The 23,496-nt window shown below is 40.5% G+C and overlaps 1 long non-coding RNA gene across 1 annotated transcript; it reads right to left on the bottom strand.

Annotated features, from left to right (window-relative positions):
- Positions 1–637: 637 nt before the first annotated feature.
- LOC118221879 lies at positions 638–23,496 on the bottom strand. The gene is made up of 2 exons (XR_004764194.1): positions 23,285–23,496; positions 638–2,145 (listed from the first exon to the last, which is right to left on the bottom strand). It is a non-coding gene; the product is annotated as an uncharacterized LOC118221879 (long non-coding RNA).

Here is a 23,496-nt window from a genome sequence, read left to right as displayed (position 1 = left end):
CATAAAGAACTGAATAACTAAGAGATTTAAAATCTAATCAATAAATTTCATATTTACTGTTAATTTTAGTAATCCTATGGACATCACACCAAAAGGCATGGGTGGTATTCTGCATATAGAACATTCTGCATATTTTCACCTCATAGTACCCCAGCTTGAAGTTAGCCAGCGGAAAGCTTGTCCCACACACACAGCAAAAAATGACTCAAGTAATTTATAGATAATTTATAGATTACTGTGTGAGTGGTAGGATGTGTCTGAAGCAACACACACTTCGGCATGTTATTCTGGATCGGATGGAGCGATGGTGTCAGAGAACGAGAGGGGAGGATGACAGAGAGCTGTGCCAAGGAGACAGGCAGACAGGCAGAGGGAAAGCGGGGGTGTACAGTAAAGGAGGGGAGCAGGCATTGCTGTGCATGTGTTTGACCACTAGATGGCTCTGAAGGCTGTTCCGGCGTGCAGAACCATCTCCCAGGCAACAACACAGAGAGCAGGTGCCCCCTTGTGACCGTGAAGTGGCAATGCTGGCAAATAAGATCAGGTTAGGGCAGCTCATCGTTTCTTTATTCATATTACTTGAGTTTTAGTTGTTTTGTACTAGAGTTATTTTCAGCTCCATACCGTTTTTTTTTTTATCAGCCAAGAACACGCTATAAGATACATACAAGTCATTTGCCTGAGTTTGGCTGCATGTAAATTATTGGTCTACAATTATTCAATAGTTTGTCAGTCACACAAATATCGCAGCCATACTGTACATTTGGCTATACATTAATTTAAGGGATCAACCCAACAATGAATGAGACATAATTACATGTATTGGTCAATGTACGTATGCAAGCATATGCATGAGTTTGAAAGAGGTGTAGAAGACAAACAAGTCCATGAGGCAGTTGGTTGTTTGGCCAGTCCTTGTTACACTCAGTCAATACAGATTTAAGTCATTGAATCCACGTATCAGCTGGAGAGTCAGTAAACATGGGCCTATGTCAGTTGCTGTGCCAGTCTGTGGCAACAGCACCATCACAGTGTGGGTGCTGGTCTGTGAGTGTCTTGGTTGATAAGTCGGTGGGGCAGGCAGTGTAGAAGTGCACTTTATAGCTCAGACAAACTTTTAACCAATTGCTGGCATGGGAACGGTATTGAGCCAATCACAGTGTATTAATCAGAACATCCCAGGGGAAATCCTTCTTCCCATTCCTAGACCCCCCCCCCCCCCCCCACACACACACATAATGAAATCACCGAGCCCTCCTCACAGCAATCGAATTAAAGCCTCCCTCTTTGTCCTCTAATGAGTCACTTCCCCTCATTTGTTCCTTATCGCCATCTTTCTCCGCCCAAATCGAAAAACTCCTCCTCTGGAATTCCTATACCGGCGCATTCCGACAACGAAAAAAAAAAAAAGGCAGCCGTCTGACCTGGCGACCTTTCCTCAGAAGTGGTGGGCATATCTGGCAAGAAAAAAGAAAAAAAAAGTTGGGGGAGTGGGTTGGGGAGTGGTGTCTCATTTTCCAACTCCAACCCCTGGGCTATAGGCTTTATTGGAGAGCGAGTGCATTTAGTGGGGTGGTAAAAAAGAAGGGGGGGGGGGGGGGTTCCTAGTGACCACTAATGTGGTTTGAGCCTCATAATGACCTATTGTGTATTGTCCAGCCGAGAAACCCATTTTCAACAGAGACCCATTGTGTCTGTCTAACTGCCAAATGCTATCCAAAACAGGAGATGGACACCCCCATCTCTCTCTATCTTTCTCACTCTCCATCTTACATCTTAATTCCCTTTCTCTTGTACTTCCTGTTTTCTTTTTCTGTTTAACAGGTTTCATTTTTCTTCCCTTGTACGCCTTCGCCTTTCGCATCCTGGGCCCTCTGTTCCCCATCGTACGTCGCTCTGGATTGGAGGGCCCGCCGAGCGATTGTGCCATAAAGTCACATGACCTTCCCGTGTCAGTCTTTTCCGTTTTTTCCGACTGTCCGTCTGCGATCGAAGCTCCTGAACTTACGTCTGAAGCCCTTCGCTCGTCAAGCCAACGGCCCTGGACTGGGCCGAAGGAGAGCTTCCCGGGGGACTGTGCGCCATGCCTTACTGCGCAAGCTGAGTCCACCACAGCTGTCGGCCTTCCCCGCCTTCACTGCGAGTCTGCATGGGGAGAAGGAGATAAGCACGAGTAACGGCAGCCATGTCGTTTTCACGCCTTGATCATCAACCCAGTTTAATATCGAAAAAGGATTCATGTCCACACTTTGCACAATGCGAACAATAGATGCTCTGGCTTTAGCTGGGGAGGGAAAGTGGGGCAGGTGTTTACCGCATTTTAACTGGAACGAGTTTAAGGCGCATATAATTTAACTTCTAAAATATCAAAATGACCGTATTTTCAACACGTGCCTGAATCATCTACTTCCATTTAGGCATCTGTGCAAAACCCCTGCAAATTTTACTTGGTCTTATTTTAAGAATGGTGCATTTTTTCCCTCTCGTTGAAAGTACCGCGTGTACCTGTGTCTGGCAACCTACTTACTTAACATGGAAGTATGACAGCCCTGAGGTTGCTCTCTGGCTGTTTCCCAGCAACCAAAAATGCCTCTGCATGTAGAATGGGGGGGGGAGATGGCTACACACAATCTGTTCCAGTAAGGACACCTCTGGTGAAGTTTCTGAGCTGACTGTCTCCCTATCTATAAGCTATACATGTAGTCACTTACAATAGTGAACTATATACATGCATAAGACCTGGCCATTCATTTTTGCCCCCTGTAGAAGACAGTTTAAGGCAGAAGAACCAGTTTAAGGCAGAAGAACAGCATACAGAAAAGGGAAGGGCGTCAGCGTGGGTGACATTTTACAGTCACCGTAAATCATCTCCTCTTCTAACGCACCAAATGAAGATGAATTAGTAACGGGACCATGCATGGTCATGGATTGGTCAGAGCCACAATGTGACCAAGTGGGGCTGGATCCCCTTGGGGACACAGGGCTAGGCTAATCATTAAATCAAGCCTTCAAAAGGAAACCCTGAATGCTGACTGACCAATTTACTGCCCCTTGCTGAGTAGAAATGTAAGTGGCCCGTCCGACCGTATCTGTCTTCATTTGTCTAGCTCAATAAAAATCATTTTGCTGAGAATCTCGTCAGTTTGTTAGCCCTGAGCTGCTAACAGGAGCAGCCCAGAGCTGCAGATGTACCTCATCACATCAGAGGAGCAGCACCCTGTACAACACTGCATTACCAGCTTCTCATTACACTAGAGATTCACACTACATTAAAGTTTCAACCAAACTTCCCCTCCGAGAGTCTAGATAGAGGATTGAGCCTCTGTATAGAGTTTTTCAGATATTAGCAACATTACATTTTAAAAGCTCCTCTTTTCTGTCTTTTATAAATGCCATGATAGATGCCTTGTTCGTGTGCACTTTAGGTGTGTGCCATTTCTTTGCAGTTACCACTATATGATATCATGATTGTGTGTGCGTGCATGTACACGTGTGTGTGTGTGTGCACACGCATTTGTTTGTGTGTGTGTGTGTGTTTGTGTGTGCATGCTTTCACGTGTGTTTGTATGTGTGTGCCCGCCCACAAATGTGTGTGTTTGTGTGTGTGCCTGTTTGTGTGTGTGCGTGTGTGTGTGCGTGCGTGCGCGTGTGTGTGTTTGTGTGTGTGTGCATGCATGCATGCGTGTCTGTCTGTCGTCCAGTTCCTGTGTTTGAGTTGGGCAGTCTGTGTGAGGCAGTGAGCAGCTGTGGGTCCCGTGTTTGAACCCGAGCTCAAATGGGCATAGATCAGGAGGACCGCAGGGAGGGGGGGGAGAGACAGAGAGAGAGAGGGAGAGAGAGAGAGAGAGAGGGAGGGAGAGAAAGAGAGAGAGAGAGAGAGAGAAAGCAAGAGAGAGAGGGAGGGAGGGAGGGAGAGAGAGAGAGAGAAAGCAAGAGAGAGAGGGAGGGAGGGAGGGAGAGAGAGAGAGAGAGAGAGAAAGAGAGAGAGAGCTGCCGATGGCCCCCCACCTCTTTCTCCCTTTCATCTCCCGCTCCCTGCCGCCAACAACAGACTCTTTCATTCGGGCATCGCTGTGGCCGCCCTCAGACCCCTCAGGCCCCCTCCCTTTCATGGTGCCTAATTAAATGTTCTGAGGAAAAACCCCATGATTGGAAAGTGACTCTCTTTTTTTTTTTTTTTGCTTTCCAGATCTCTTTCTCATCCATTCCACTTCTTTGGTCTTTTTCTTCCCATCAAAACAACATCTGGTCAAACCATAGGTACTTTCACAAGGACAGAAGAGAGGAAGAGAGATGGACATCAAACTCATATTGCTATGACACTGCTAACCAGTGGAAATTCAGTTAGGACACTCTTCAGAAAACATTACATTTTGGACAAAGAACCTTAGAATATGAAACTCGACCGCTTTAGGAAATTGCCCCCAATGAAGACAGGAACTAGCTATGCTGTGCAAGCACAGGTTCAGTGTTCACACGGTTTTTAAAACAGTATGGAATGTCAGTCAAACCAGCACAAGACAAAAGCACACAAAATGATCTAATTAACCCACTGCAGTCACTGCGAGACACAAAATATTACCTCAACAGACCCCACTGTAACCAACAAACCTCACGAGAGCAATTACATGACAACATGAAACTAATTTTGGAAAGCTACAATATCACCCTGGCCTCTACATACACACAGCAGATTCAGGAATCCTACCACTTGTCCACGGGAAAGCCAAAACAGAGATGATAAAGCTGATGGAGAGAGAGAAAAGAGGTTTATGTTGTACTGAGAGTGAGGAAAAGCAGTGGTTAATGAAGTAAATGCATTATATTTTGGTGCGAATAGGTCACAGTATCTCCTGAGCTTGTGCCACAGACGCATACACAGCAAAATTACTTTGCTAATTCCAGCAGAGACTAAACAGGGTCCCATAAAGCTAGGAGTTTGCAGTTAACACTTCCTCCAAAAAATGAACTGAATCAGTGTGACATGAGTGAGTGAATGAGTGAGTAAATGAGTGAGTGAATGCATAAGTCAATCAGTTAGTGAGCAAATAATTGAGCGGTTAATTAATCTCAGGGTGTGCTAGATTATGGCTCAACTAAGCATGGGTACATTTTCACAGCTCAATGAAAACGATCAAATCCATCCTGTTCCGAGGACACAGTCTAAAAAGGGAAGTAACACACAACATACAGTAAATGATTTTTAAATAGAGCCCAATGTATTATGATGACTCATACATGCCTGATGCTTCCAACTGAACCCTTCTCTGTATTTTCTCACATTGAGTACACTCCAAAATTATTCATAGCCTAGTTAATGACGAATGAAAGACCGCATAAAATAAACAGCACGGATGATGGGCTATATTGCATGCATGCTCAAACAATGGGAAGGTTGTTTTATTCTAATACAATTGCTCAGCAGAAAAAGGCTTTGTATAATAAGTAATATCATTTACCAAAAGCTTTGAGTCACCTTTGAGTCAATTCCTCTATTACTATTCCTGGACTGGCATATTGGGAGATTTTTTATTCAAACCACAAACTTTCATTTGGGTTCAAGAGATTGATACGGGGACTGCAAAACATAATTTTGTAATTGGTTAACCTTTTCCTTTTTCATTTTGAGGTTTACTTGGGGTCATCATCTTGCTGAAGTATCCATTTCAGCCAAGTTTGAGTTTTATGAAGGGAGAAAAGAAGAACAAAATGTAATCTTTTTGTCCATGCAGACCAGCAGTAGGTTTGTGTCGAAAAGGACATCTTATCTATGGTGAAAAATGGTGATGGAACTTTGATATTATGGGGTTCTTTTAGAGTTGTTTTACACAAGTGAGAACAGCAAAGGTTCAACAGTCACAGTAATTGGTGCAAGTTGTGCCAGTATCAAAAAAAAAAGATACTGAATACTTGCAGAACATTAGTTCAATGCACTCAGAGTTGAAGACAAAGTGCCCCATCAGATTGATTACATGCCCAAAACGACTTGTGTCATGGAGAAAAATAGGTTCTCTGTTACAAAACTCAACAGGGCAAACAACAATGATGAGCTGAAAATATGCTACTCAAATTGTTTAAACATACTTTATTGCTGGTATTCAATAACCAGAGGAACACAAGGGTAAACAACACATGGAATGGCATTTGGATGCCCTGGAGCAGTCGATGGCTCATCTGAAATCCAGCATCTGCTGGTATAATTACAACTCTGTCAAGTTCAAACTGAAGCCTTGAAAGAAATCGTTGAAGCACAAATGGAATGCCTGCTTTATTAGGGGCACGGTTTGCATCCGTGTGTTATGTGGAAGAACCTACACAAGCATGAAACGCACGATAGTCAAACCCTCAGGCCATGCGCATTTCATTGGGCAACGTGAAATTACATATTTACATATCCAGTTCTATCCAGTAAAAGCACAGATATATTTTGAAACACAACTGCTAGCTACATCAGTTGCCATGAATAATCTCCCAGGAATTAAATGATGCAATCATTATTTCTTATCTCAAAAAGCTGAAAAGAATATTACCATCTGCTTAAGTAAACAGGTGAAATGGGGAGCAGTAAAGGAAATGGAAGAACTTCCTTGTGCATCTCTTACCTGTGTTATGTACTCACTTTTCTTGTACTAGTTGTGTAGCTTGCATTGCGTTTGTGTTTCACATGTATTTACTTTTCATATGTTTATATACAGAAGTGAGTTGTGAAATATATAGCCAGTGTCCCATACAGAGAGAATAAGCCAAGCAACATCTGATGTGTCTGGAAACTCAGGCAATCCGCATGATGCCTGTACAAGAACAGCAGTCAGAACCACATGGACTGGAAGGAACAGGAGAGGCTTACAGCATCGGCCTGCTTACAACATGCTAATGCTAGTTTGCAACATGATTAATGACGTGCTTACAGAATACTAACGACATGCTCACAGTGTGCTAATGGTCTGTTTACAGCATGCATAATGGTGTGCTCACAGCATGCTAACAGTATGCTCTCAGCATGCTAATGTCATGCTCGCAGCATGCTAAAGCCATATTTACAGCATGCTTAACAGCATGCCTACATCATGCTAAAGGCATGCTCTGAGCAAGCTAACGGCATGCTAACGGCTTGCTCACAGCATGCTAACGGTATGCTCTCAGCATGCTAATGTCACGCTCGCAGCATGCTAAAGCCATATTTACAGCATGCTTAAAGGCGCGCTTACACCGTGCCAACGGCATACTCACGGCATGCTAACAGTATACTTGCATGACGTCAAGCACTCGCTCGGAGAGCGACCACGGGTGTCGCTTGGAATGCAACCGCTATCTAAGCCGTCGCATCGAGTCCCCCAGACCAGCAGTGAGACGCTAATGACGGAGGGGTCGGGGGGGGTCACAGCGAGTGGGCGACTGCGAAACGGGAGATGTCAGCGTCGACTTGAATTTTAAAAGTGGCCGCTGGAATGTCAGACGCACATTCACACAGACAGGGTCACCCACGCAACCCCCACCCCTCACCCCCCCGGTACTCGAAAAGAGTCAAAAGTCTTTTATCAGCGCTCCCGTTGACGTCTCTTGCCCCGCATCTCAACGCTGAAAGCAGGGCGCCGGTCGCCCTTCAAAGCTTTATTCTATCTTGAATACTTTTTGAGCCTGTAGGTTTTTTTTTCTTTTTCTTTTAACCAGAGCATCGCATCTGAGACATCGCCAATTCAAAATGATAAAGCATGTCCTCTTACTTATGGGGCTGGAAGGCAGAAATAAATGTTGTTGTTTTTTTATTATTATTATTATTATTTTAACCAGAGGCCAGTCATGCGCTCTGGCCAGCTTGCCAATTCATTTGGAACGAGTGTCTTTAGAACCAATTAAAAAACTCATGACTCCATATCTGTCTAACTGTGACCCCCTCCCTCCCTCCCTCCTGACCATTTCCCCTTTGGCTGTGTACCTCTGCCTGTGTGTGAACAGTAAAACTGTGTAAATGCAAGTCTGAAAAGCCAGCAAAGGACACTGAGGGTTGCTAGCGCCCTCTACTGACTCCTGGTGCTCAGCAACAGCATCCAGCCGAACAGACACAGAATCTAAGGCTGCCATTTTCACTAACTTCATAGATGACCCTTTAGATATTTTGCATTCAGCTGATACAATTTTTACAATGTCTTCCAGCATCATTTTCTGATTTTTCTTCAGTGGCATCGCTCCATCTTTATACACAGTGCATGTGTAGTAGCTCTCAGGCTCAATCACAATGCACGAGCAGTATTTACTGCAGAATAAACTTACTTTTTCTTTGAATATTCTTTTCAGAAAGGCACACAGAACATTTGTACACCCTGCTGAAATAAATTACCTGATCATTAGAACATTGCATCGTCCTGAGGTATCCTGTCTACTTTTCAATTTAATACACTTAACAAAAATCAGATATATACATACATAGTAGCCTATTTCAATATGATATATGATTCAAATATAGAATGTGCTGATGGTGCATTCTATAATCTCCCCCTGAGTGGTGTTTACATCATAATAAAAAATAAATACATACAAAAATGAATGTGGAATGTTAAGTCCCACCAGAAGTTCTGCTACATTAGACATATCTGGGTGGGCATCTTCACAGACGGATGACGAGTGAAAGATGGTTTCGGTGTGACTCTCGCATTGTTCAGTGAAATAGCCTCAAGGTCAGGACAACCTACAACGCCTGACCGGACACCAGGAGAAATGACAGCTCTTCACCAATAGTGAACCAGTGCTGCTGCAATCAACAGATGGTCTCTACCGCAGAAGGGAGGGCTACTGTCAGACTGGGCCCAGGCTGCATGCAATAAATGTATGACGCACTTAAAAAAGAACCAAATATCAGGAAAAATTCAGGTCCAAATTGAGAAATAACATTACGAAACAATGTGAAAAATGAAGTGTAACTACCTCTCTCTTTCTCTCTCTCTCTCTCTCTCTTTCACACACGCACACACACACATCACGGTGTGCCCTCTGCTCTCCTATCAGTTTCATCTAGATGTTCCAAGCACACAACTGAAGTAACTGGATTCTTCCCTTTGACCAGCCAGTGTAGATATGAACCAAATCATACAATAGGGTATTCATGATGCCTGCAGTGCTATGATCCCTCCCTTCCCCCTTTCCACCATCTCTCCCTCCATCCCTCCCTCCTCCCCAGCTGCACAGGAATCCAGTCCAACTTCTAGATGCCCCCCTCCCCCCACCAACAACAACCCCCCTCCCACCTCCAAAAGAGGACACAAAGGAATAGGAAATTCAGTGGTAGGAACACAAAGACTGACTTCATGGCTAGTCGCAGACACTCAAGAGGAGAGGGGGACCTATTTAAGCGCTGCGCAGCTGCACCGATTTATTTTAAAAATGGGAAAAAGGGAGGAAAGGTCATCTGGCTGATTTTATTTCTGTTGCCCTCCCAGGCTCATTGAAATGATGCATTTGATTATATATCACAATGACAGGGGAATCCAGTATATAGGGTCTATATTCCCTGTGCATTACAAGTATTATAATCGATTCTTCTGTTTTTATTATCTGAACGTAGTGTTATATTCATCTACTTGTTTCTCAATTAGTGAATTTTAAATTCGATTAGATTTTTTTTTACCTACGATGACTTGTGTGTTCTGAATATACAGTACTAAAATGTTTTTGAACAGTATTGTAACATGGTAGATTGACCACGATAAGCTGAATGGCAAAATATAATAATAATAATAATAATAATAATAAGAAGAAGAAGAAGAAGAAGAAGAACCATTAACCAACACTTTAATTTCCCATTGTGACATATTTGCAGGGTGGCATTTGGTTACCTCACTACCCCACGCACAATAAAACATCCACCTGTCTCTTCACACCTCAGCTTCACACCTGCAGGTTGTGGTTTAATTCCAAGTTCATTCATTCCAGTATTCCGAGTATTTTAATCTGTAGTATCACAATGTTATTACTGAGTTTTTTTTTTTTTGTTTTTTTGTTTTTTTAAAATAGGAGGGAGCAGTTGAGACAGCGCACCCATATCCTGTCTGTCCCGTCCCGCTGCCTGGCACGCGGTGCTTGGCACTGGGCCTCGCTGTGACGGACGGGTGCCCTCAGAGGGAATGGCCAGCTTTCCGGACAGTAAAGCTCCTTCTTCATGGCACGCCATGTCAGGAGCTGCGGGATGAACTGTCAGCTGTGTGTGGTGTGCACTCCGTTTCCTCATTCCAAAGGGACAAATGGGTTTATCTGGAAAGGACAGATTTTTTTTTTTTTTTTTTTTATTAAATTTTTTTTAATGTTTTACACAACTGTAAATATTTGATACCAGAGTATAAACAGCATTTTTCTAAATCTTATTGCTACGGTCTGTAAAAATTTGGACTCCAGACAACATTCTGTTACATTTGAAGGGTTCCGACCTAAACATCTGCATATGTTGCCATTATTATGTTCACTTAAGGAATTTTCAATTTTATTTCTATTTAAAAGTTAGTTTTCATGCAGTAGAGTGCAGGTTGAATGCTGCAATATCAAATCAGCCAATCACAAAGACAGAATTGTAGCCCCTGCCATGATGAAACTGCGCCACTGTGTGAAGGGGCATTAGCCCAGCTGTGATCCATGTGCATCTAACAGCTCAGGAACAGTAGTCTCGCTCATGCACTGTAAATGAACAGGCCGAGGGGAATGCAGTAAGTTCACTCAATGCCTTGCTAAAATAAAGATCATTGTTGTGCAATTATTGCACCAGTATTAATGTTCCGGTCCCACATGAGACTAAACACAACTTAGAGAAAAATCCATCTTTATTATATTTTTTGATGGCCACATTCAACAGAATAGGTTAGCTTGCTGAAATTTGATTGGAAGACTGAAGGTATTCTAGGTTTTACTTGCTTTGCATATACAGAAATGACCACAATTGCTGGCTTGCTTGTAGTCATAACTACATCACTATGTTGCGATGAAACTTGATTTTGCAGGTCAGTAAAGGTTGTCAAATCTCCTCTGCTTCACAAAACAAGAAAATGCACTTCAAATACCTCAAAAGCAGCTTGTACATTGACAATATGCCTCCAGATGTTGTACATAAGTACAGTGACATAAAAAGTCACACTGAATAAAGACAAGTAAACACAAAACACTGAGTAAACACAAAACATATATTTTTTAAATTACTAAATGAAAAAAGTGAAAAAAGTTAAACACCCATATCATCAATGTGAAAATGTAATTGCCCCCTTAGTTACTCAATCAACCAATTAACCAAATTGGATTGATAAATTCAGCTGATTGAACACTGCTTGAGTGCAGCCAGCAGCCATGCTGAACCTCAGTCATACTGAACCATACCTTCAGAATGAAGTGGTCACCACAACGTTTCTACAAGCACAAAATGCCATGATCAAAGGAAATTCCAGAAGAGATGAGAAAAAGAGTTTTAAATATATCAGTCTGGAAAGGGATACAAAGGCATTTATAAGGCTCTGGGACTCTACCAAACCACCGTGAGAGCCATTATCTCTAAATGAAGAACGCTTGGAACAGTGGTGAATCTTCCCAGGAGTGGCCGGTCGGCCAAAAGTTCTCCAAGGGCACAGGGACAACTCATCCAGGATGTCACAAAATATCCCAGAAGAACATCCAAAAAACTGAACGCCTCTCTAGCCTAAGCTAAGGTTCATGACTACACAACAAGAAAGAGGCTGGGCACAAATGGGATTCTTGGGAGAGTAGCAAAGCAGAAACCACTGCTAACCAAAAGAAACATCAAGGCTCTTCTCACATTTGCAAAAACGCACCTAGATGTTCCCCAAACCTTTTGGGATAAACGGATCAGATGAGTCAAACTCTTTGGACATATAGGTTGCATCATGTCTGGTGTGAAGCAAATGCAGCATTTCACAATAAGAGCATCACACCAAGATTCAATCATGGTGGTGGTAGTGTGATTGCATGGGGATGAGACGTTCGGACCTGGAAGACTTGCCATTATTTCTCTGTACCAGAAAATTCTTAAGGAGTCTGGTCAATTTTCTGTATAGGTTATATAGCAGGTGACAATATTTAGCAATTTTATCCAAAATATTTGAAATCATTTTTGCTAAATACAAAATGTATACAGAACTCTCTTTATCTCAACGATATTTATGAAAGAATGTTTTTGACAAACACATCATGCAGGGAAATGAATAAATTCCTGTGACGTTTAATTGTGGCAGGGTGAAGAAAAATACTGTCAAACAATCATACTGAGATTCATACTATATTCATCCAATGTACTTTAAGGCATTTTAAATATGGCTTTTTCTCTTGTCAATATACAAAACAGAAAGCCTATTTCAGCCATTTTGTGGACATATATTGTGTCTACACTACTTGCTGCATTCCTATGGAAGTCTGTTACTTAGTTGTCATAAATATGCTGTCTAGTTGAGTGTTTGACATGGCACGGTGATGAATGGCAGAATCAACTCAATCCCAAAGTTATGAGGTCATTATTTTCGCGAAATACGACCTAGTTCATGAATTTCTGACTGTTGACCTTCTCTTTCTCTCGCCTCCTTTCCCTCACATTCACGTTCAGCAAAGTTCAGGAATTTCCCTAGGAATGTTTGAGCCAACTATACAGAACAAAAGGGTGATCTCTCCCTCTCTCACTCACTCTCTCTCTCTAGCATATTAATCAAACTGCTTTCTTTCCTCATCATATAATTATTTTACCACAAAATCCAATAACAAATAAATATTTTATATAGCTCAGTTTGGCAGGATTATGGGGGTGGGGGGGGGGGGGGAATTATACTATGAAATACTATGGCACATTATTGCCAGAGTCAGACATACACACCTGGAGCAGGACCTCGCTAGTAAGGAGTCCATCTTACAATCACAGGCTGCTACTGACATGGTACAGCACTTCAGTTTATTTGAGGCACAATTCTAAAGGGTGTAACACGTCCATACGGATATACAGAACGACTGTGAACCGATTAGTCTATTTGTATATGATAACGGAAATAAGTGGTTCCAATGTAATTCTCTCGAAAATAGTTCCTGGATAAAAATTCCATCCGTATTTAAATATTAGTTTAATCTTTAAAAATACCCCCTTTTTGCTATACACAAAAACGCCCATAACGCAACACAAAATAATTCGCGCTTGGTCAACAGATAAATCGATATATAAACTATAGACGCGCTATAAGGAGCTATCGTTTAGTTTTACAATAAGTTAGAATCAGTGTATTATTATTGCTACAAAAGTTCCAGTATGCCGTATATTATTATTAGGGGTCCAAGCAGCGAAGCTGGTGGAACCCTATTGTATCTGTTAGGATTATTAGGGGTCCAAGCAGCGAAGCTGGTGGAACCCTATTGTATCTGTTAGGATTATTATTATTATTATTTTTCTCCGCTAAAAGTGTCTGAGGCTCAGCAACCATAAGTCCTGGAGCAACCAAATTTGGCAGGTCGGTTCCTATGGGCCCCCACTACTCAGGCACTAAAAACCACGTACGTCGGCCAGATGGTGGCGCTATAACAAAGGGTTTTGCGTAACAGGCCATTACTCCCACACCATAAGTTAGATCAACACAAAACTTTAGAGATATATGCCTCTGAACGTGCTCTATACTTTTGCCATTGGGACTACCTGTGTCCGCCATATTGTTTTCCCGCCATTTTAACTGTATCGTTGGGGCGTGGCAGCTTTCTCCGCTAAAATGTCTGATGCTCAGCAACCATAAGTCCTAGAGCAACCAAATTTGGCAGGTGGGTTCCTATGGCCCCCCACTACTCAAGCACTAAAAATCACCTATGTCGGCCTGATGGTGGCGCTATAACAAAGGATCATACTTTAAAAGGTCATAACTCCCACGTCGTAAGTCTGATCAACACAAAACTTCATCGACTGATGCATCTGACTGTGCTCTACAACTTTTCTATTGGGAGCACCTATGTCCGCCGTATGGTTTGCACACCATTTGGCCTTTTTCATTAGGTGGGGTGCGGAAAAGCCGGAGCTCCAAATCTAAACGGTTACGACATCGAGTAAACTTCTTTACGGCAAGCGACAACCATGGCGACGCAAGTAATCCGACATCGCAGGTCTAGTTTTTATCAGTGAAAAGACGGTCTGACAGTGCCACCTAGCGTGCATGCTAGGATAGGCTACCCAAAGTTTTTCAGTAAAACCTTTCTGAGAGGACGAATAATTACTTTTCTTTGGCATGGATCCATTTGAAGACAGTATCGGGTGAGTTCGTTAAGTCTTTAAATCTGTCATTATGGTGAGAAAAAGCTAAACCATTTTAATGGTAGTTTTTGAGTTTCTGTGCAAACGCGCGAAAACACGCTGGTATAATAAAACAATGACGGTAATACATACATAGTCCGCTTCGTTCCGTTGCTACCATAACATAACAGACTATCTTGTGTCTACAGCTGCAGTTTCTCGCTGCAATTTCTAACATTGAATATTCACAAAAGACGCAATTTATACTGTACTCTGCCAATGTCTACATAAATAATACGCTACGGTAAAGCTTTGAGAGGATGAATCATTACTTTTCTTTGACATGGATCCATTTGAAGACAATAACAGGTGAGTTCGTTTACTCTTTAAATCCGTCATTATGCTGAGAAACAGCTAAACCATTTTATTTATGGGTTCTGAGTTTCTGTGCAAACGCGCGAAAACACGCTGGTATAATGAAATAATAACGGTAGCCTAATACATATATAGTCCGCTTCGTTCCGTTGCTACCATAACATAACGACCTACAGCTGCAGTTTCTCACTGCAATTACTAATATTGAATATAAACAAAAGACGCAATTTATGCTGTGGTCTGCCAATGTCAAAATAAATAATACGGTCAATTTGAAGACAATATCGAGTGAGTTCGTTTAGTCTTTAAATCCGTCATTATGCTGAGAGAAATCGTATTCTCAATTTAATCTCTAAATTGACTGTAAGCTTAGGGTTGTAACTAGGTAGTTGTTTCGTAGGTGACTTAGTTTTAACTCGTCTTAACTATTGCTTGAATTTTTTCATAGACTGCGTTGTTGCTGTTCTTGTCTGTGTTAGTGTTAATCAGTGTAACCTACAGGGTTTAAGTTGAACAATGCGGTTGTTCCCTGCACTTAGAACGGTAGGCTACTGCCCTCTAGGGTTTTCGACACACTTGTTCCTGGTTATGGTTATACATTTTGTTGTACATCGCTCTGGATAAGAGCGTCTGCCAAATGCCTGTAATGTAATGCAATAATCCGTAGCAACAAGATGAACCCGACATTAGCCCTAAAATATGCCAATACAGCAGTGAAAACGCTGCTAACTGAATGACGAAATAAGCGAGACTAACTTTTTTTAAAAAATTACCACGTCATTCTACAGTCAATATCTGGGACTAAACATTTAATAAATATACAATCTTACCATCGGTTTTACGCGTAGAGATGTCCCTTTTGCGAATGAGTGGTTATATATTGTCTTGGATAATCCGTTTGTGAAATGTCGGATATTTTCAAAAATAGCTGTGCGTAATACCACACCTGTTGCTTACGGCGTTGTCGTTCTTCTTAGTCCAATTTGGCTTGATTGACAATTCATTTATTCAGTAGGTGAGAGTATAAGCTTTCTAACGATGTATAACATGTCTGATTTGGCTTTTGGAATAGCGTTTTATAGGTCAGCTTAACCGAAAATTTTCTGATCTGCCAATGTCTACATAAATAAACCGGTAGGCTGCTCTGCGGTCAGCACGCGGGTCGCGAGTTGATATTAAGTCCTTTTGTTTAGTTTTTTCTCAATGTCGTCTTTATTATTTGAAATGTGCATTTAGTGTCATTGTTTTATCTGTCTCTGTGGCGCTCTGAAATGTGCATTCTCTGCTAAACTGAGCAATGGATTGGAATATGTGTCTGACGTAGTGTTGCACGGTATGCCAAAACTTCAGCACTTTCTCGGTACTTAAAAAAAAAAAAAAAACAGAAAAAAAAAACGGTTTCGTATTTGAATTTCCCGATGTTCGGTAGTTCTGTGTCAAATGTAAAAGCCAGGGAAATGTGTCTCCCGCATTACTGATTTAGAGGATGAAAAGTGTAGTTTGTCAGAATCTTCGCTAGATGGCAGTAGCAACTAAGGTTGCCAAGTGAGGTGACCTGCGCTTGTGCATTCACTTCCCTGATACAGCGCAAGCTTTGACTCAGTTCACTTCAGTAGCAATAGGTGTTCCAATTTGGAAATATTTTATTATAGATAGATGCTGTATTGTTATTAAAATATGCTGTTTTTAAATCTATTTAAAGGTGAAAGACCTGTTTTAAAAATTATTTACTTTACAACTGTTTAATTTTTGAAATATTTTTAACATTTTTCTATTGTTCAGTGTTGTAACACTATAGGCCTATGCATATTAATATGTTGAAGAGGCTTCAACTTAAAGGTTGTTAATGAACCAGGTTGTTCATAAACCATGAATTCGACAATGAGGTCAACCCTTGTGGACATTATGTTTCTGATCTATTAAGGTAATTTCAGTATCGTTAGGTACCGAGTATCTAATTAGCATCGTTTAAGTTTCAAATATCATTTCAGTATTGAGTATCGTAATACTAAACCTGGTATCACTATCAAAGTCAAAATTTTGGTATCGTGACAACACTAGTGTGACACCTTTTTTAGTTGCGGCGCAGAAACGCTGCAACTGTGCATACACGCCGGACCATCAAAGTGTTACGACATGCCATCTAAGTGCTACGACATAGTAAAGGCCTTGACGGGAAGCGAAACGGACACATCCATGGCGACGTAACTAAGTCATCCGACAGCATCTCTTAGCTCAAAATTGGCCGCAAGTCATCAATATTTTATACAATCATCATGATATTCAGTAGATATGTTGGGTGAAGGCATATGATCATGAGGACAAAGCCATTCTTAAATCGCTCCATAGGGGGCGCGATGGTGCCAATGCTTGGACCCCTCCCAACGCCGCTTGCGGCTTTAATTCTTATTATTATTATTATTTTTCTCCGCTAAAAGTGTCTGAGGCTCAGCAACCATAAGTCCTGGAGCAACCATATTTGACAGGTGGGTTCCTATGGGCCCCCACTACTCAGGCACTAAAAACCACGTACGTCGGCCAGATGGTGGCGCTATAACAAAGGGTTTTGCGTAAAAGGCCATAACTCCCACACCATAAGTCAGATCAACACAAAACTTCATCGACCTATGCATCTGAACGTGCTCTACAACTTTGCCATTGGCCCCACCTATGTCCGCCATATTGTTTGCCCGCCATTTAGACTTTTTAGTTGGGGCGTGGCAGTTTTCTCAGCTAAAATGTTTGAGGCTCAGCAACCATAAGGTGTAGACCAACCAAATTTGGTATGTGGGTTCCTATGGCCCCCCACTACTCAGGCACTAAAAATCACCTATGTCGGCCAGATGGTGGCGCTATAACAAAGGATCATACTTTAAAAGGTCATAACTCCCACACCATAAGTCAGATCAACACAAAACTTCATCGACTGATGCATCTGAATGTGCTCTACAACTTTCCTATTGGGAGCACCTATGTCCGCCATATGGTTTGCACACCATTTGGACTTTTTCATTAGGTGGGGTGCGGAAAAGCTGGAGCTCCAAATCCAAACGATTACGACATCGAGTAAACTTCTTTACGGCAAGCGACAACCATGGCGACGCTAGTTTTTATCAGTGAAAGCACGGTCTGACACTGCCACCTAGCGTGCATGCTAGGATAGGCGACCAAAAGTTTTTCAGTAAAAGCTTTCTGAGAGGATGAATAATTACTTTTCTTTGGCATGGATCCATTTGAAGACAGTATCGGGTGAGTTCGTTTAGTCTTTGAATCTGTCATTATGCTGAGAAATAGTTAAACCATTTTATTGATAGGTTCTGAGTTTCTGTGCACACGCGCGAAAACACGCTGGTATAATAAAACAATGACGGTAATACATATATAGTCCGCTTCGTTCCGTTGCTACCATAACATAACAGACTATCTTATGTCTACAGCTGCAGTTCTCGCTGCAATTTCAAACATTGAATATTCACAAAAGACGCAATTTATGCTGTACTTTGCCAATGTCTAAATAAATAATACGCTACGGTAAAGCTTTGAGAGGATGAATCATTACTTTTCTTTGGCATGGATCCATTTGAAGACAATATCGGATGAGTTCGTTCAGTCTTTAAATCTGTCATTATGGTGAGAAACAGCTAAACCATTGTATTGATAGGTTCTGAGTTTCTGTGCACACGCGCGAAAACACGCTGGTATAATGAAACAATGACGGTAGCCTAATACATATATAGTCCGCTTCGTTCCGTTGCTACCATAACATAACAGACTATCTTGTGTCTACAGCTGCAGTTTCTCGCTGCAATTTCAAACATTGAATATTCACAAAAGACCCAATTTATGCTGTACTTTGCCAATGTCTAAATAAATAATACGCTCCCGTAAAGCTTTGAGAGGATGAATAATTACTTTTCTTTGGCATGGATCCATTTGAAGACAGTATCGGGTGAGTTCGTTAAGTCTTTAAATCTGTCATTATGCTGAGAAATAGTTAAACCATTTTATTGATAGGTTCTGAGTTTCTGTGCACACGCGCGAAAACACGCTGGTATAATAAAACAATGACGGTAATACATATATAGTCCGCTTCGTTCCGTTGCTACCATAACATAACGACCTACAGCTGCAGTTTCTCGCTGCAATTACTAATATTGAATATAAACAAAAGACGCATTTTACGCTGTAGTCTGCCAATGTCTAAAATAATACGGTCCATTTGAAGACAACATCGGGTGAGTTCGTTTAGTCTTTAAATCCGTCATTGTGCTGAGAAATCGTATTCTCAATTTAATTTCTAAATTGACTGTAAGCTTAGGGTTGTAACTAGGTAGTTGTTCCGTAGGTGACTTAGTCTTAACTCGTCTTAACTATTGCTTGAATGTTCTCATAGACTGCGTTGTTGCTGTTCTTGTTTGTGTTAGCGTTAATCAGTTTAACCTACTGGGTCCAAGTTGAACTATGCGGATGTTTCCTGCACTTGGAACGGTATTTCTCTCTAGGGTTTTCGGCACACTAATTCCTGGTTATGGTTATACATTTTGTTGTACGTCGCTCTGGATAAAAGCGTCTGCCAAATGCCTGTAATGTAATGTAATGTAATGCAATATTCCGTAGCAACAAGATAAACCCGACATTAGCCCTAAAATATGCCAATACAGCAGTGAAAAGGCTGCTCACTGAATAACGAAATAAACGAGACAATTTAAAAAAAATTATACCATGTCATTCTACAGTCAATATCTGGGACTAAACATTGAATAAATATACAATCTTACCGTGGGTTTTACGCGTAGATGTCCCTTTTGCGAATGAGTGGTCATATATTGTCTTGCACAATCCGTTTGTGAAAAATATGCGCATATGTGACGACTGGGCGATTTGGCTATTTGACAATTCATTTATTCAGTAGGTGAGAGTATACGCTTTCTAACGATGTATAACATGTCTGATTTTGCTTTTGGGATAGCGTTTTATAGGTCAGCATAACCGAAATTTTTCTTATCTGCCATATGTCTAAATAAATAAAACGGTAGGCTACTTTGCGCCCAGTACGCAGATCGCGAGTTGATATTAGTCTTTTTTTTTGTTTTTTCTTAATGTAGTATTTATTATTTGAATTGTGTATTTATGTGTTATTATTCTATCTGTTTCTGTGGCGCTCTGAAATGTCCATTCTCTGCTAAGCTGAGCAATGGATTGGAATATGTGTCTGACGTAGTGTTGCACCATATACCGAAACTTCAGCACTTTCCCGGTACTTTAAAAAAAACAAAAAAAAAACGGTTCGTATTAGATTTTTCCGACGTTCGGTAGTTTTGCGTCAAATGTAAAAGCCAGGGAAATGTGTCTCCTGCATTACTGATTTAGAGGATGAAAAGTGTAGTTTGTCTGATTCTTAGCTAGATGGCAGTAGCAACTAAGGTTACCAAGTGAGGTGACCTGCGCTTGTGCATTCACGTCCCTGATACAGCGCAAGCTTCCACTCAGTTGACTTCAGTAGCAATAGGCGTTCTAATTTGTAAATATTTTATTATAGGAAGATGCTGTATTGTTATTAGAATATGCTGTTTTTAGATCTATTTAAAAGTGAAAGACCTGTTTAAAGATTATGTAGTTTACTATAGTTACATTTTTGAAATTTATTTAATATATTTTTCTATTGTTTAGTGTTGTAACACGATAGGCCTATGCTTATTATTATGTTGAACAGGCTTCAACTTAAAGGTTGTTCATAAACCAGGTTTTTAATAAACTGTGAATTCGAAAGTGAGGTTAACCCTTTTGGACATTAGGTTTCTGATCTATGACGGTATTTTCAGTATTGTTAGGTACCGAATATTGAATCAATATTGTTTCAGTATTGAGTATCGTGATACTAAACCTGGTATCGGTATGACAGTCAAAATTTTGGAATCGTGACAACACTAGTGTGAAGCCTTTTTTAGTTACAGCATGGAAGCGCTGCAGCTGTACATACATGCCAGGCCATATATGTGTTACAACATCCCATCTAAGTGTTACGACATCCCATCTAAGCATTACGACATAGTAAAGGCCTTTACGGGAAGCGGCCAGGACACATCCATGGCGACGTAACTAAGTCATCCGACAGCGTCTCTTAGCACAAAATTGGCCATAAGTAATCAATATTTCATACGATCATCATGATATTCAGTAGATATGTTGGGTGAAGGCGTATGATCATGAGGACAAAGCCATTTTAAAATCGCTCCATAGGGGGCGCGATGCTGCCAATGCTTGGACCCCTTCCAACGCCGCTTGCGGCTTTAATTATTATTATTATTATTGGTGTTGTTGTTGCTGTTCACCTGTAAATGGTCTCTCGTGCTGACAAGTTTGATAACATTTAAATGTTGAGGTTTGAAAAACAATTTACATGTAGATGTAGTCTGTTGGTTGTTGCACGGGTTTCGTGTTCTGATGATGATTTTATTTATTTATTGCTACAGGAATCCAAAAAAAGTAAACCATTCAATAATAATAAAAACATCATGAAGTAAATAAGCTACAATGTCCAGGCCCGTTTTAATCATTTAAGTTCTTCATACTACAAAAGAAGGTCTACAAGAAATTTATATTAGGCTATCTGTTAAGTGGGCTACAGTCCATTTTCAGATTCGGTTTTTCTCAATAACACATTATTACTAAAAATAAAAAGCAATAGCAGTGAAAAATAAATAAATAAATAAAAAAGTGCGATTTCTGTGGTCCTTCCACATTTAGCTAAAGCAAAACATTGCATTTAAAAAAACCCAATAATAATAACAATTATTATTATTATTATTATTATTATTATTATTATTATTATATATAGTAGCCTACTATTATAATTGACACGTTCATTGTTCGTTCGTGTTCCGGTCATTTTCAGGTAAGCTGACAGACAAAAATAGCTTATATAATGAATAAATATAATGAATAAATGAATTGGTACTCGTTGAAATAGCAATTAAATTTTTAGTTTAATAGCCAATCTTTTGACAATGTTCATTGCCAATTTTTCTATTTAATTTGTGTAAATAACCAATAGAATTTGCTCGTTTCTTATTATTCAACTTTTCACAGATCAGTTAAACATTTGTTTTATTGGTGTTTCTATATTTTTTCCTAAGGTAAAAATGATATGATACCAGTTAAAAGCTATAGCAATATATTCAACCTGGAAAAAGTATAGATCTGAATGCACTTTATCAAATGTCGTGAAATCTTACGTTAATATAAAAGACCTTGTCGAGAGAAAATTAGTCTGAAACTTTAATGAAATATGCGCAATTTATTTTCCATAATTTCAAAACGAAAAACGAAAACGGGACGTTATAGAAATTAAAAAGCAGCAAAAAAGCACAGCAGCTATATAGAGAATATGCAATGTTGTGATTGTACATGTTTGGTATAAAATTAGTTTCGATAAGATTCACGTTTTCAATTTTTTTAAATGTATACCCAACTGCCATAATGAGTTTTCTTCCTATGAGAACGAGCAAAAGTTGGGAACAGGACTTCCAGAAATCGATTTATCAACAGTCTTTCTGTCAGGTTAGACAGCATGATCTGAACAACGTTTTATAAAACTAAACTTTTTAACCGAGCTAACAGTGAGATAACGGAACGATGCAAATCATAATTCTATTTCCACTTTTTATATTATGTTAAGTCATATGCATTTGTTTTAATTTAATTATCCGTTTATTTAGGGGGCTTTTTCTCTTGTGTTTATGCTTATGTTCGTCCAGATAACCAGCTTGAATGTCAGGACAATGGTGTCAGTATAAGACATTTGATGTTATAAGATATTTGATGTTTTGATGCTTGTTTGACCCAGTCCTATCCACGCTCGATCATCGCGGGAAAGCTAGATATAAAACATTTTAAAAATAATAATATAGAAAATATATTAAAAATGAGACTGACTAGACTGGCCGTGACGTGGGACAGACTTACATTCCAATGCACAGATTCAGTAGCTTCAGATACCAATAACAGCTAAGCTGATTTAAGAAGTTTTTTCTTTTCATTTTTTTTTTTGCTTGTTTGTTTATTTTGTTTTTGTTTTTTGCAGGGAATTATCCACCAAGACAATGTTCAGTTAAGCATGATAAAAGCATTTATTATGTACTGTGAAGTTCATGTCAACCACCATTTCACAGTACCCCCTCCCCCTCCTTCCCTCTTGCTCATTCTTCTTCCTTAACCCCAAATCATACTGCCACGTTTACTCAGACACTGAAGAAAACCTCCAGGGAGCCTTGTCTGTTCCTTAGGATGCTGCATCACACCCATCTTTATTTCTTTAGGCCCATTTAAATTCATCATGTTTTCAGTGCTGTTCCAATATGCATTTTCACTTAGGTTAAAGACACAGAAAGTACTGGTATCAACTGGCTGTCAATATTTGTTCAGTTAGTCCACCTCACTATATAGGCTGTGCTGTCTACTCACGCTTGCAAAACACAGTCACCCTAAAGAAAGTGGTCTCAAATTTTACCATAATACATTAAACGTTCACTCTTGTACACTACGCATCATTACAATGGAACACAGACCAAGTCACGTCGGCCTAGCATCAATTCTTGTTCTGGCTAATGCTGTCCTTTACTGGAAATACACACGCATACACACACACACATACACTCAGATGCAAAAACTCACTTCAGATCTAGGACACAGGCCACAAATCCTGATGCACCGGGCAGTCAGTGGAGGTGTACAGTCAGTTCCCCCCACCCTCTCCACAAAAGATAGTTTTAACGAGCAGAGATGTAAGACATAAATCCATATCCACGGCAGCTGGGCAGTATTTTCTATGTGCTCGTGAGCGTACTGAGAGGCAGCGAAAGAGACAGGCTCAGAGGACACATGTC

The sequence above is a fragment of the Anguilla anguilla genome, chromosome 2 (genome assembly GCF_013347855.1).
Source record: "Anguilla anguilla isolate fAngAng1 chromosome 2, fAngAng1.pri, whole genome shotgun sequence".
Classification (NCBI taxonomy): domain Eukaryota; kingdom Metazoa; phylum Chordata; class Actinopteri; order Anguilliformes; family Anguillidae; genus Anguilla; species Anguilla anguilla.
The sequence above is the reverse complement of the archived record's forward strand: the minus strand, read 5'-3'. Positions and strand labels throughout refer to the sequence as shown.